The following is a 15,683-nucleotide window of genomic DNA, read 5'->3' on the forward strand; positions in this document are numbered from 1 at the left end:
GGAAGAAAGAGAGCCACCTAAATAGTGAAAACATGTCATTTCCTGGTTGGAAATAGATTCATGGTATTGTAAAACCAGGACCGATTTAAAACAGGAGGTGGAAAACATCAGATGTCAGTAGAGCAGAGTTCTGAGTGTTCTCAATGTAATTGCTGTAAACTGAGGGATGCTTTAACCAAAGCTTTACAAAATATCAGTGAAGTTTTAGAACGAACCACCTTGGTTCTGCTGCTAGATCTGCAACAGAGTTAATTGTGAACTCGGAGATGCCCATGAACAGATTTCACCATAACCACCTCAAATGAATAACAGTAAAAGAAAACTGAGAATACCATGAAGATGTTTTCTATCCTGCTGTCTTTTGAAAATGTTGTAAGGAATATTTGACAAGTTTATAAAAGAAAAATTGATCTTGGCATGTTATATACATTACTGTGAACAATAAAACATTGTGGTAATTAGCTGTAGCGCTGGTTTTATTTTCAGGTTATTGTGAATTTCTGAAACCATGTCTATGAATATGTAATTATTACATAGGATAGCTGTCACTGTTTATAATGACATAAAAGACGAAATACAGGCAACAGGAAAGGCTTAATGGAACCTTCAGTAAATAGCAAGTCAATCATTAGCTGGTCTTAATACATCAGTTAGCATGAGATTGCTTTGCAAGAGACTGTATATCTTTGTTATTGAGTTACAAGATGCTTGTTGCATTTGCCTGCAAGGTAGAGACATTCTTATTTCTGCTATTAACAGCACCATTTTGACTTGCCCTTTGCCACCAAATACCCGTTTGGTAACCTTATATACTACCCAAGTTGATTCAGATAAACTGCTCCCATTTGAGACTATTATGTCACGTTACAACTTAGATATTTAAACAGCAGAAACTTATGTTGCTGGAACAGTAAGGGTCTCACTTTGGAGAAACCCACTGAAATTTAGCTACTCCTTTTAGACCTCAAGTTTAGTCAAGAAAAATCCAAGTCTCACATGCAAAAATATGAAACCCATTGAGGAATCCTGCTATTGGCTGAAGATTTTAAAAATTCAGATTATATCAGAATAATTACATGTCAAGAACAGGTTTTTATTATTTCTGAGAAGATGGACTCTAATTTAGAGTTCAGTGTTGGGGCTTTGTTTCTTTCTGTCTCCCACATTTTCTGTGTTGAATTGGGTTGGTTGCTTGATATCCCTCTGCCACCTTTCCACACTTTTAAACTGAGACTAGGATTGTTTCCCTACTTTAAGGATAAACATATATAATATTGATATTAACTCAGATAGCAATAGCACTCATACTATCTATGATTATTTTTAGACACTGTCAACAATATTCTTCAAATATTCCTTTCATAAAGCTGTGGACACAGGGTAGGACATTTTTCTCATATCCTGTTGAATGAATGTAACTCTGAAGAAAATGAAACAGCCTCCTTTACCTGGAGTTAATAGTGAAGCATATCTCAGTCTCCTATAGTCCACCAGTACACAGTTGCCGTGTTTTCTTCATCCAGGAACATATGGGTGTTAATCTAGCTTCATGTTGATATTGGATTTTCAAAGCGATTGGAACTGCAAACAAGTTAGTGATTGGTGTCACAAGTCTCCAAAGTGAATTTAATCAAATACAATATCCTGCTCAGTCATGACAACAAGGGCTTCTCAGTGTATGCACTTTCAGAACAAGGCTATAATTAGAAAAAAATGGAGATTTAACTTTAAAATAATTCCTAATTAAGTGAACAAAGATCCATATATAATGAGGCAAGACTGAGTTAAGCTATTAGTATATGCTGCTATATTTTGCTTTGTATTTCTCTTGCCATCCATGTAATTACGTTGCTTTGTGTCTCCCAACAATTCCATACTTTATTCTTATGCATAATATGGCATCATTCAAACGCAGCCTAATATTGACATGCATAATCAGCAGTTGCAGAGAGCCCAGCACTGCTCCCATTCAAGTCAAAGACAGATTTCATTGAGCAAGAACACATTGTTCCAAATGCATTCATTTGGGTTTGTGTCTTGGATAAACATCAGTTGTAAATTTCACCTGGTTGACTCTGAAGAGTCTCCAAAGATAAAAACAAATGTTTATGTAATAGCTGACATAAACCAAGCTCTCTGCTTTTCCAATACATATAAGAAATCCCACTCAAGGAAGGCTGTTTAATTGGCTATTGTGTTGTCTCATTTGGCTCTGAAGAAAGCACTGTGGGACCCTTAAAATGGCTATGCATTCCTAATTATGTATCCTTTTAATTACAATCAAAAAATATTTATGAATTGGAACAGTTGTATCCATTTGCCTAAAATTGTGTTAATTTTACACACTAAGTCAGTATGAAGAGAATGTGTTACTTAGAGGGCTTCTAAATAGCTATTCTTGTAGATATGTACAAACTTGCATGAAATAGCTGCATCTGTAGCTGCTCTGGCTGGTTCCTGTGAGCTTCAATGCTGTAAGACAAGGTAAGCACTAATGGCATGCTTTAAAAATACACAAATATTTGCAGTTAAGGGAGAACAATTTATGAATTCCGATTCAGCTTTAACTCTTTATGAGCACCTAGAGGAAATAGTTACTGGTGCTAAAACTTGTCAAAGCAGGAAAAAAATCGCTAGTAAAGTATCTGTCTGGCTTAGTATGGGATGCATGTATTCACGTTTTCATTTACCATCTGCTACTCATCTACAGAATTTTGTGCTTCAATCTGGTGCTTTTCATCTCCCATAAAGCGGTTACATCACCCTTTTCATACCAAAACTACGGCATTCTCTCCAATGCTGTGTTTTTCAGTCATTGTTTGATAAATGTGGAGGATGCAACTCTCAGGCTACTGGAGAAAAAATGTACTAATTCAGTTGTTCTGTTGTATATGAACCCATGAACCTCTCCAATCTATCTGCAGGTGGATTTTTTCCTTTTTTTTTTTTTTTTTTTTTTTTCCTTCCCACCAGCATGACTCCATTGTGCAGTGTGCTTTTCCACCAAGGTGCAAAGTGGAATTTCTACTTCAATATCAAAAAGATCCTCCTCACTGATTTTATAGTGTCACCTTCTCAGTTTCAACTTTATGTCCTGCCTTTGGACCTTGCTGAACAGCCTTTTGTTTGCTCAAAGCACGTGTGTCAGCAAGGCTCCAAATAACGGCTATAATGTGACAAATTACACTGCAGATGTTGAGCAGTGCAGACAATGACAGACCTGACGGAGGCATGCCCTCTGCTGAGGCTTCACAGGGGCTTGATAAACCCAAGGAAATCGCTGTTGCATGGTTTAGCACACTGCATTTACCAGGCACGTTTGGACCCACAACATACTTTACTTGTTAAATAATTGCATCAAACTTTCTGCTAATATTATTGTGGCAGAAAGGTAAGACAATAACGTGATGTGTTTCAAATCATTTCAAACAGCCACTTGGGTTAAAACTGTTATCCATGTAGTCCACACTGTTCAAAAGCTGCCATTCATAAAGGCAAAAGTTTTCACAGTTTCATCATCATTTAGGATGTGTTTGATACTCATGGCATCCTTCACGCTATGTAGACCATGCATCCACTGCAGTCTAATCATACTTCCCTTAATGAACCTACACAGTCTGTGCGAAACTGCTGTGAAAGAGCAGCTTATTAGTCTTCAGCTTTTCTTGTACATATGGGAGTTCCTACAACTGGAGCTGCATAAGCTCTGCCCACAGATCAAACAACCTTCTTATATGTGTACTGTCCTCTTAAAACAGGCATAGACATATGTCTACTAATATTTCAGAAGTAAATATCAGGTGGTGCCTCAGTTTAGCTGTTATATACTATGGTATCTGACTGTACACAGTTAAAACAATTAATAAAAGCAATGACAGATAAGATCCTTTTGACAATCAATTGGGGGGCCTGAACTTCAGACTTAAAGTCCTTTAATAAAGTCCCTCTTATAAAGTGGAGCTTAACAAAGGGAATACTAAGTCAGTGGAAGACCAGAAGGCCTGGAAAGGAGTGGAGTTCTTAGCAGTTACAAGAAATAAGCAAGGCAGATTCTAGCTGCAGCAAGTCAAGCAAAAAGGCAAAGGGAACTATGTTGGAGAGAACACCCAAGGAAAGGCAAAGATGTCAACAGGAGATATGAGGCTGGGGGCAACCTCCCAGTTCACTGAGTTACAGCTCCTACCTTCACCATCAAAACCTACTTTGTGCCAACTTAAAAGCAGTTAATTTTTGTTGCCCTTATCAGAAAATGTATACTAGTCTCTAAACTACCAAAGTGGCCATTCCCTGGTGTTTCTATTTCCCCCAATGTATTTCTTGCCATCAGACATGTCTGTGGCAATGTTCAGGTTAAGTATGCCAAGCTCCTTATGTCTCCTCTTCTAAGACAGGCCGACCCTTTCCTTTATGATTCTGAGAAGGGTGAGCAAAAACTCTAGCAGCTCCTCATGTGGAGGTGACTGTTTCATGAAAAAATAGTTGTGACATGGTTCCCTGTGGCCACAGGAGAGATTATGAAGTAGTCCTTTTTTTTTTGTATTATATTCTATTATTTAAACCAGAATTAACCATTCTGAATTTTCTTAAGGTTTTACTCCCCCTGTAGCAAAACTTACACTGTCCTTGTTCCTGCTTGCTTACCGTTCTCCTGCTAATGACCAACAGGCCACATTTTCTTACTGACTTGTACATGAATGGCGTAGCAGTGGGCTTTCAAAAGTGACGGTCATGTCCACTGCCTTCTTTGTGTGAACATTTCAGTGACAGGACGATGACCTGTGGCAAAACCTTTTACATCCCCAGAGTGCATTTGGATCTTATCTCTCATCTTGAGCATAATTATGTTTGGCAGAGATAAGAGGCCTACAAGCAAAGGCAAGAGGCACTTCAATATAATTTTTCAGTGCATGAAGTTACTGTTTCTGCCACACAAAGGGGAACTGATACAGAATGCCTTAACTGGCAGACAGCACGTTTGTTATAAACACCAGCCCATTTTACAGTAAAAATCTTGGTAAGCTAATGTTCCTTAACACCACTTTGATCTCAATTTTATGTATGATTACACTTAGTATAGCTTAAGCAAATTCTTATCGCTAGCTAATGAGTCAAGTATATCCTTCCATGTAGATAACAGATAGTGATTTTTATGCCATGATAGTGGTGTTTTTGAAATCATCTCAGAGATGGTGTGAGCCTGTCTTTATTAGAGCCATGGTAACATGCTCAAACTCACCCCAGCAGCTTCTTCTCCAAGTATAATTTTTGATTTCATCTGTTCCAATCTGTCCTCATTTCCACCAGAGAGACATCAGCCAATTGCCTTGTCCAGCAGTTTCAACAATTTTTGCTTTGGGACAGCGCCCAATATTTTCTTAAAAACCTCAGATTGATTGTAAGCATTGCCATTTAAACTAATTCTCTCTGCCAGTCTTTATCCCTCCATTTGATAACATAAAGCTTTAGCAAATAATGTATCAGTTTTAGGCAATCCTCCTTCTAGAGCTCTGTAGAAGGCTTTCCCCAGTAGACATTTTAAAAGCACACAGGCTTCTTTATCTTTTCCTCTTTTACAGGTTTTCACTATTACTCTTGTATAAAAATGCAGAAGCAGTAAACCTTGAATCAAGCTTCATTTGAAATATTGTTTCTTATGTATTCAAAAATTCTAGTTGTTTGCTGTCTTTCAGACTTAGAGAATGTCGGAAGAGTGTCCATTTACTCCTTCCATTGATCCATATCTTGTTATTCTGTGTGATACTGGTGAATCTCTCTGGTGTCTTCAACTGGTGACTTCTCTCTTTAACTCAGCAATTATTAGGGTATTTTTGAGGCCTAGATCAGTGTCTGGGGTTGCCTCAGTTTGCATATACCACACTAACAAATCTTTTAGACACAAGGGTTAGCAACATTTCAAAGGCCCTGTTCCAGACTGTGTTTTTTCCTCCAGTTTAGACAACAAGCATGTTAGCAGGAGCTCAGAGAAGAAGTGGCATTTTGCCTGTATGCTAATAGAGGCTGCTGGTGATCCTACTGGGTTTTGAGCCCAGTGATATCCAAGTGCCAGTCAAATCCATGAGCGTTCAGACCAGGACATGTGCCATCACTGTTACTCTTCTTGTAATTTGCTGTCCTTTGCTTTGGTGTGATGAATTGCTAAATTCATGATGTTCCACCAAACTCTTAATTCGGCCGCATGCTGGGAAAATATTGTTCATCCTGTTTGGCTCTGCTGTGGGAGCAGAGGAGCTTTGTAGTCACTAGCAGCTTTGTGGACTGGTGATCATGCAAAGTCATTCAATCTCAGCACTATTTTGTGTGCTGACTTACAGAAATTGGAGTGTGAGAAACTAAGTTGTGTTTTTGCAGTACAGCATCACTTTTCTGTATTCCAAGGTAGTTGTGTAGTCATAATCAAGAGAAATGCTAAGGTGATAAGTGGACAGTAGAAGGTCTCACTGTTCCAAAATAAGGTAGAAGCTTGAGAAAAACAGGATGAGCAGTGTGAGAACAGTAAAACAAAGATCACAAGTTCTCAAAACATAAGAAAGGAGAAATTAAAGTGTTGAAAAAGAGAAAAAATATACATATATGGTATAGAGGAGCGTCGAGTAGCTTGTGAACCTGTAGTACTCAGGCAATGAGGAAACGGGAGGTGAGCAGGTGTCGGGTAATAGGGAATAAAAGGTTATGATTTTTTTACTAAAATGTGCTCCTAATTGACAGGACACCCGCCATTGCAATTGTGAATAAAATAGCTTCACAGAAGATCCTGTCTGAAGAAAATTTGAGATTTTTCTCACAGGAGCAACTCCTTTATTCTCAGATGATCAATAAATTATGTCACTAGCTATTATAAACACTCACCCTCTTCCTGCAGGTAGGGCAGTAGAGTTTTTTTGCAAGCATCCAGACTTTAAGCTTTTTTACCTCCTGGACAAGTGGTTTTCTTGCATTACAACAGCTGCAAAGATGATGAGGTTTTATAGTTTCATTCTCCTTTTTCCTCATTTCCAGTTTAGGATTCCTGCCTTATTCCAAATTGGCAGGACTCTCAAAAGACAATAACTTGTTGAGATTGGACCCCATCAAGGTATTCATAGTGGACTACATCAAGGCACAGTTTTGCATCAGTTGTGATTGTTATAATATTTGATGGCAACAGGAGCCTAGACTTGACCTGTGAGACTCCTTCTCAGTCTTGTGACATTCCTCTTACAAGTCACACACCAAAAAAAGACAAAATGACAAAGAGAAGAAAAAGCTGAATCACAACATATGGATAAGAAACAGCACAAGACTTCTCTGGGAAGGCCCAGACCCCCAGGTAATTTCCTTTGTCCAGTGACCCACTGTACCTCACAACCACACTGTACTACAGAAGTTAACTACAATGGAGCTCAGATCTTCATGACTGTACAAATAAAGATGGTTAGACCAGAAAAAAAAATAATTTTGGTTTAAAATTTAAGATGAGAGGTGAGGATTCTCCTTCAAGTGTAACCCTATTTTCAATTATTTCATTCTATAGTCACACAAGCCTTGTTATCAGCAGTTCTGCTTTACTAAGGAGAACTTTCTCTAAATATTCCTAGACATTTCTTTCCTAGATGTTCACCCCAGTAGTGTGAACAAGTTCTCTTGCCATTTCCTTTCTTTCTTTCCTATTTATCTTAGACCAAGACAAACCCTGGAGACATTTCCCATAGTCTCACATGGCAGAGAAGACAAAAAGAAATTGAAGGCAGATGGGCTGTAGCCCCCACTGCCGTGCAGTGCACTCTCTCGTTATCTTACGCAGAAGGAGGTGGTTTGACCTACTGGGTTCTGCATGCTCTTTTTCTTCCCTTATGTCTACTTCTTGCCCTTCTGCTGATAGATCCAGGCTGCACGGTTGGAGGAATCTGCCTAGCAGGGAATTTTCCCTCGGTAGTGCAAGCTGCAGACATTATGGGTGTGTGAATAGCCCGAAAGGATCACTGCTAAGCAAGCATGAGTAACAAAATCACAGGGTTTGGGCTCATTGACCTGCTTTTCCATGCATGAGTTCTGCAGTAAGCATAACTCAAACTGAACTAATAATATCTATATAATATTTAATCAACAAGTGATCAAGGACTATGAAAGCATAGTCAAGGTTTTAAGCTTGCTTTCTCAGATATAAATTAACAAATGTCTACCTTGGAGATAAATATGTTTCACTAGATATTTCGATGAATGTGATGGTCCTTAGCATAGGGAATGTGACAAGTGATACTTTGAGAGGAAGTGGCAACAGATGAGGATGCTTAGACTTTAAATGCTGTAGCTTTCCCTGTTATTTAATGAAATAACTCTAATCACAGAAAGGAAACCACACAAATGCTTCACACATATGGTAACCTCCAGCAGTCGATCCAGTAATTCCCCAACACAATAAACACAATCTTTCCAGCTCTAGGCTTTTGCCACAGAGCTAATAGCTTTACTGTTCCAGAAAGCAATCACATGCCTCATGCCTATCCCTGCATGTGCAGCTTTCCTGGTCAACCCAACCATAAACACTGTGGTTTTTCACTCCCTTGTACAGGAGTAAGCTGCAATCCTGTTATCAGGAAATGCCGTGATCAGAAGTCATTATGATGAGTCCTCTGAACTAATGCAAAGGCATGCAGGGAATAGCTTTCCATGATTTTAAAGCCTTTAAACAAGAGCTGTATACCAGTAACTAGTGATGGAACCCAAATGGTAGGTTATTGCTTTTTCCCTCTCTCTCTTTTTCCTCTTCGAAGCAGGAAAGAAAATTAAAGAGAAATCTATTTTTGTGAATAGAAATACATATTTATTATAAATAAATCTTGGACAAACACAGCAAGCAAGAGCATTGCCGTTTCTCTTTTTGGCAGGTAACTTGGTAAAGTATGGGCCAGGTGGCTTTGGGAAGTAACACGCTCCATACTGATGCAAGTGGTTGGCAATCTGTTAAAGTAGCAGCTGTCCCATTTGCAGCCATAAGGAGAAGACAATTATAGCCTCAGCTATGACTATAGGTCAGCAGGCAGGCTTCAGCACAACTTGAATCCTGTCTCTTGCTTTTGTTTACCAGAAGCCACACATTGCCCCAGGCCTTCCAGACTGCAACAGACACATCCCTTATCAGCCAGAGAGGGGAAGGGAAGGGTGTTCACTGGCACGGGCAGTTGCCCAGACCTTAAGAAATGTGTGTTCAGTTCTTGTCTCACACACATGCCATGAGATTTTAAGCAAAACATTTAGTTTGTCTGGTCCACTTTAAAAGGCTTTTTTTTTTTTTTTTTTTTTTTTTTTTTTTTTTTTAAGGGCTAAAACTTTCCAGTGCTCATCCTCTGAAGAACATATTGCCAAGACAGGGATTCAGTATCTAGCAAGTGTTAGAGAATGAGTTACTCCTTTCTTCTAAAACTGGGAGAAACAGATACATTTCTATACAAGACTTCAGCAATTAGAAAACTCATTTTTGAGTGAGAAATATGATTTTAATTCTTCCTTCAAATGTACTGTTCTGAACCCCATAGGGAAGTGCAAAATGGATCAAGATGGATGCGGGGGAGAACCCATTCCTCCTAAAAAATGCCTAGGGTTTTGTACAGGCAGAATTTAAAGACCAACCAAGCTGCAGGGCAAGCATAAGCAAAAAGGCTGCATAAGCAGAAATAAGCACAGAATCCAGCCACTCTTTTTCTAAGTACCATAACCATCTGAAGCACACCTTTTAGAGAAGGAGCTCAATGCATGCACTTCAAAAAAGACTAATTTTTAGATTAGTCAGGTCAGGTACGAGAGACTTGAGTTGCTAGGCCTGAAGAGAAGGAGGCTGTTCCATTTATTTACAGAAGGGATCTTTGATATTAAAACCTAAATATCTATGGACTTAGGCAGTAGGAGTATAAGACAGAGTTTTGAAGTCCATTATATTAGATTTTTGTGTCTAACTGTTGTCTACAAACTGGCATAGCCATCAAAGCTGACTTTCTGAATTCGACCTTCTATATTTTCCTCCACTTCTTATAAAAAAATAATAGTTGTTACCTTTTTTCTGAGGGTAAAAGCCCTAAAATATTCTAGGTGTTCGGTTTGCTTGGTAGTGAGGGTCTATAGGAATATCTAAAAGGTTGCACATCCAGTGGAGGAATCACAGAATCACAGAATCACAGAATTTCTAGGTTGGAAGAGACCTCAAGATCATCGAGTCCAACCTCTAACCTAACACTAACAGTCCCCACTAAACCATATCCCTAAGCTCTACATCTAAACGTCTTTTGAAGACTTCCAGGGATGGTGACTCCACCACCTCCCTGGGCAGCCTGTTCCAATGCCTCACAACCCTTTCAGTAAAGAAGCTCTTCCTAACATCTGACCTAAAACTCTCCTGGTGTAACTTTAGCCCATTCCCCCTCGTCCTGTCACCAGGACGAGTGACTGGTGTGAAATGTGTGACTGGTAGGATATGCAAGCACACAAATTTCAGCCTGGGTGACAGGACCAGTGGAGCATCCAATGAGCATCGGTAGATGCAGCGGAGTACTAAGAGCATCAGAACATAAAGCATAGGGATTGGGAACAAGAGAACAGGCCAGAAACTGGCCTAAGAGACCTTGGTTTCTTCCTGTGCAAGAGCAAACACCACAGTAATGTAACCAGGTAAATGAACCCCATTCCTGCATCAACTTATGCCTAGGGACTTTACACCCTCAACTTACTTTGTGTAGAGGGATACACCCTTCACCCTGTGCCATGTATGTCCTCCCGATGTTAAGTTCCTGGCTTCTGCACAGTGATGCAGACTGGCTTCAGTTGCTCACATCCTGGGAAGGTGCATGTTCTTGCTGTCAGGGAGGGCAATAAATGGGGGCTTGTAGGGAAGGACCCAACAGCTCAGAGTGTAAAACTGAACACATTTTTATTGCCTTGGTATATCTGTCTGTGCCTGCTTTTGTTGCCAGCATGTGCTAAGGACTGTAATCTTAAAGCAGCATAGGTACTGTTACCACCGTGATAAAATCGCACCTTCATTTTGCTGTGTGATCTTATCCTGAGGGACATATCCATGCTGCACACTGTGTGTGGGGTAAAGGTGGCCGAGGCAACATTAAAGAGAAGGTAGAGCTAGTAATCAGATGTGCAACTTCACGCTTCTGTGACTTGTTTAGAAGCAGCTCAGGTATTCACAGTACAGGAATGGGTGATGTGCTTCAAGTAAATATACTTGGCAAAAGCTGCTAACAAAAATATTCAATTTTCAGTCAGAAAATTATAATCAGTCAGAACTGATGTCATTGGCTGCCTGCACTTTTGATGATGTTTTAAATATTGCTGACTGCTGCTGTGTTGATACAAGTATTACAAATCTGTGCACTTTCCGATAGTGAGAAACACAGGAAAACAGAGGCTCCAGGGCCAAACAGTCTATCGCAGCAGGAAATGTTTTCAGAACAAAAAGTGACTGGGTCATGCCTAAGCTTTGCGATAGCAGCTATTCTGGCAGCTGAATAGTCTACTGGGGGAGGCAGGTCTGTTCATCTCCTTTGACCTGAAGTATGCGAGTGTCGATTTGCTCGAGGGTAGGAAGGCTCTGCAGGAGGATCTGGATAGGCTGCACCGATGGGCTGCGGTCAACTGCATGAAGTTTAACAAGGCCAAGTGCCGGGTCCTGCACCTGGGGCGCAATAACCCCAAGCAGAGCTACAGGCTGGGAGATGAGTGGTTGGAGAGCTGCCAGGCCGAGAAGGACCTGGGAGTGATGGTTGATAGTCGGCTGAATATGAGCCAGCAGTGTGCTCAGGTGGCCAAGAAGGCCAATGGCATCCTGGCTTGTATCAGAAATAGTGTGACCAGCAGGGCTAGGGAGGTGATTGTCCCCCTGTACTCGGCTCTGGTGAGGCCGCACCTTGAGTACTGTGTTCAGTTTTGGGCCCCTCGCTACAAGAAGGACATGGAGGTGCTTGAGCGGGTCCAAAGAAGGGCGACGAAGCTGGTGAGGGGCCTGGAGAACAAGTCCTACGAGGAGCGGCTGAGGGAGCTGGGCTTGTTCAGCCTGGAGAAGAGGAGGCTCAGGGGCGACCTTATCGCTCTCTACAGATACCTTAAAGGAGGCTGTAGAGAGGTGGGGGTTGGCCTGTTCTCCCACGTGCCTGGTGACAGGACGAGGGGGAATGGGCTAAAGTTGCGCCAGGGGAGTTTTAGGTCAGATGTTAGGAAGAGCTCTTTACTGAAAGGGTTGTGAGGCATTGGAACAGGCTGCCCAGGAGGTGGTGGAGTCACCATCCCTGGAAGTCTTCAAAAGATGTTTAGATGTAGAGCTTAGGGATATGGTTTAGTGGGGACTGTTAGTGTTAGGTTAGAGGTTGGACTCGATGATCTTGAGGTCTCTTCCAACCTAGAAATTCTGTGATTCTGTGATTCTGTGATTCTGTGATTTCTTTTCTTTATTAATTGGTTGCTTGGACTTGGTAGGTTTGGTCCTTATGTTTTGTTTATTTTTGTCTGTGTGTGTGTGTGAAAAGAAAGATGTATGGCAGAAGAGGCCATGGGAATCTGTAGACAGAAATCTCTCCTTTGGTACTGTCTCATTTTCAGTAACCTTGGCATAAGTCATATGAATGGGCTTGGAGATAAACCCCAATCCAGCCACAGGTCACTGTTATTACAGCAATCCATCTAGCTTTGCACTGACTTCTGATATACAGTAAAATTTCAAACAAGCAAACATCTTGTGGGAGGGGGGTGCATGAAGGCATGGCATCCAGCTTCCATATCAGTTTCAGGGACTTCCCCTTCTGGAGCCTAAATCATCAAAATGAGAGCATTCCTGAATTAACAAGAGCACATCTTTAACTCTGAGCTGACCACAAAATGTCTTTCTTTAAACAAAACATAATGTGATTCATGGTGATATGAACTCTGACATATGCACAGCCAAGACTAATATTATGGTACACTATGTTATTCTTGATTAAACAAAATGTTTTGGTACTCACTTTTGACAAGTTTTTGCATAATTGTGTCAAGCTACACATCTGAGTCTGGAAGCTAATTTATTCCATGGCTGTGTCCATTCTTTTTTCTCTTTTAACTTGCTTCTCCGACAAGAAAAACCTCACACCATCATTGTAACACCTGAATGTATGTTACATGTCCAGCCAGTCTTGCTGAACCTGCAAAGGGATCCAAACAGGTGAGGAAGACCTCAATGGAGAGGTGCAAGGACAGTGCAGTCACTCATCTGAGAGCTCGTGGGGTCATGCTGGCCCTTGAAGGTGCCTTGGCAGTTCTCACTGTGTGCCTCTGTTACTCAGAGCATGGGGAGAGAGCGCAGAAATGACCAAGAAGCTCTGAACTGGATTAGCCAGGCTCAAGCAAGGCTTCAGTGCTGGTTCTGTGGGAAAAAGGTTCAGAGTGAGCAGGAGTAAGGACAATATACACGGGTAAGGAGTGATCCCCGAGCAAGAAAGGACAGCCCTGGTGCTGCTGGAGGAGATTGCTGCTGCTGCTCCCTATCCCTGCAATCAGAACCTGGGCCCAGAGAGGAAGGTTGATAACCACTGAGGCAGACCTATCGCCTCCCCTCACTCACCCAGCACGGCCACATAGCAGGCAGAGTAGGCAGTGCCCATTTCGGGGGAAACAGCAAATAGGTGCTGCAACCTTTGGATGCAGAACTGAATGAAGAGTTGGATTTTGTAGCAAGTCAGTAGGTGCATCTTGGTAGGACATCGCACATAGGACTGACTGAAGTGATCATGATCGAATGAGCCTGACCATCAGCTGAGAAGCCAGCTGTCACAGGAATGCTACCACAAACCAACTGCTGACGAGTTCAGCTTCCCAGGAGGGCTGTGAAATCTGATTAACATAAGTAAGGGTCAAGTCTTTCACCGCGCTGTGTCACCAATGTTGACTTGTCATGTTTTAAAATTTCATAATTTTTAAGATCTGCATCCTCTCACCATGATTGTACAACCACTCATGCCATGGCTGCCAGACAAAACCTGATATTTGTGTCATTCTGCACACTGCAGTTCACCAGCAGAAGATCAGTACTGTAGCTGAAAGAAAGAACATGCACCAGGACAGCAAGGCAGTTAGCTGCAAGCGAGAGCCAAGCCTCTGCTATTGGTACCATTCTTCACACGTATTTTTTCATGTGATTCCTGCCATACCGTAGCCAAGGTTTATTTTACCTAATGTCTTTCATAGCCCTAATCTATTACTTTGGGGGTTTTGTTACCAAGATGTTCCAAACTACCCTTCTTCCACATCTTTAAAGAGTACCACATTACTATTTGTGTTTTAATGCCCCTGTCAATGTAAACTCCTGGTGCACTGAGATCTGCGTAGCATTTTAAAAGACAGACACTTTATCAAACAGTTTGCAGGAATGCTAAATTAGGGCACTATTTTGAAAAGAAGAAACCTTGTCTCATTTTTGAGACAGCAAAGGCAAGGATGAAATAGTTAAACTCCCCACTGAGTTGTTTTTATTGCTGGAAATATATCTTCTGTCCTTGAATAACAATTTGGGACTTCAAGCACTGCATAAAAATCCAGTGTTTAGGAGCAATCTTGCTTTTTGAAACGTTCAGTCAGCGTGAACAACCTAAGAAGTTTGTATAAGCAGTATAGGCTCTTATTCAGACATACAGTAAAAGATTTAGAAGAAATAAAATTGCCCTGTAGACAATTCACTTACCTTGAGGCATTTTTTACTTCAACCCACCAGGTCCTTGTTAAGCCAAAATCCATGCTGAGGCCTCACACCTTCGCAGGTATCATTATCAAGTTTCAACAGAACTATGTGCTGCATCTTGCCACAGCTTTTTGAGAAGAGTGCATGGTGGAAGCATTGTGGAAAGGGCAATCAATGACCAAGAAGAAACTTTGGAGGAGAGACAAGGTGTATAAAAATTCCCCATTTTTACAACAGCTTGTCTTGTTTCCCTTTTGTCCCTCCACTTTCCAATATTCAACTGTTGATATAGGTGTTATTGCTGGAGCTAGTAGGTCGTGGTCTCTTGTCCAGTGCTGAACTGGTATCTGTGAAAGATACCAGAAGAATCAAAGAAAGGATAAAATCTCCATTACTGTTTTTTTTTTTTTTTTTTTTTTTTTTTTTCCCTCCCTAAAAGCTAAAAGTTGGGATAATTTAGCTCAATGAAACAAAAGCAATGTTCCTGAAGAAACAACATGTATTTGAAGAGCAGGAGAAGTAAGTTTACAATCACACTAGCTTTCCTACCAACATCACCACAGATCCAGACAAACAACTCACTAGTAATATTGGCCCGGATTTGAATATTACATATATCTGTGCAACTCTTTTCTCCACCATTTCTTCTTCTGTTCATGTTCTCTGTTCTCCATGGGGCTGGAGCAACAGCAGTGCAGCAGCTGTGATGCTTTAAGGGTGTAAGAGTTGAGGTTGGTAGGAAGAAGAATTGGCCTATGTTAGGTCTGTTGATATAATTGAAAAAAGGCACATGGTTTCAGTTTCACAAGCCTTTCTTGACTTTCACATTTGAAGTCAAGAATTAAACTTAAATTCCGTCTTATTGATTATGGGCTGAAAAAAAATCTCTCAGTGAAAATTCATTTACCTTCAATAATACCAAAGACAACAACTTGTGAGACATAAGCGTATTCTGAACATCCCACAGCACTGTTTGAGG

This window comes from Oxyura jamaicensis, chromosome 1 (genome assembly GCF_011077185.1).
Source record: "Oxyura jamaicensis isolate SHBP4307 breed ruddy duck chromosome 1, BPBGC_Ojam_1.0, whole genome shotgun sequence".
NCBI classification, from domain to species: Eukaryota; Metazoa; Chordata; class Aves; order Anseriformes; family Anatidae; genus Oxyura; species Oxyura jamaicensis.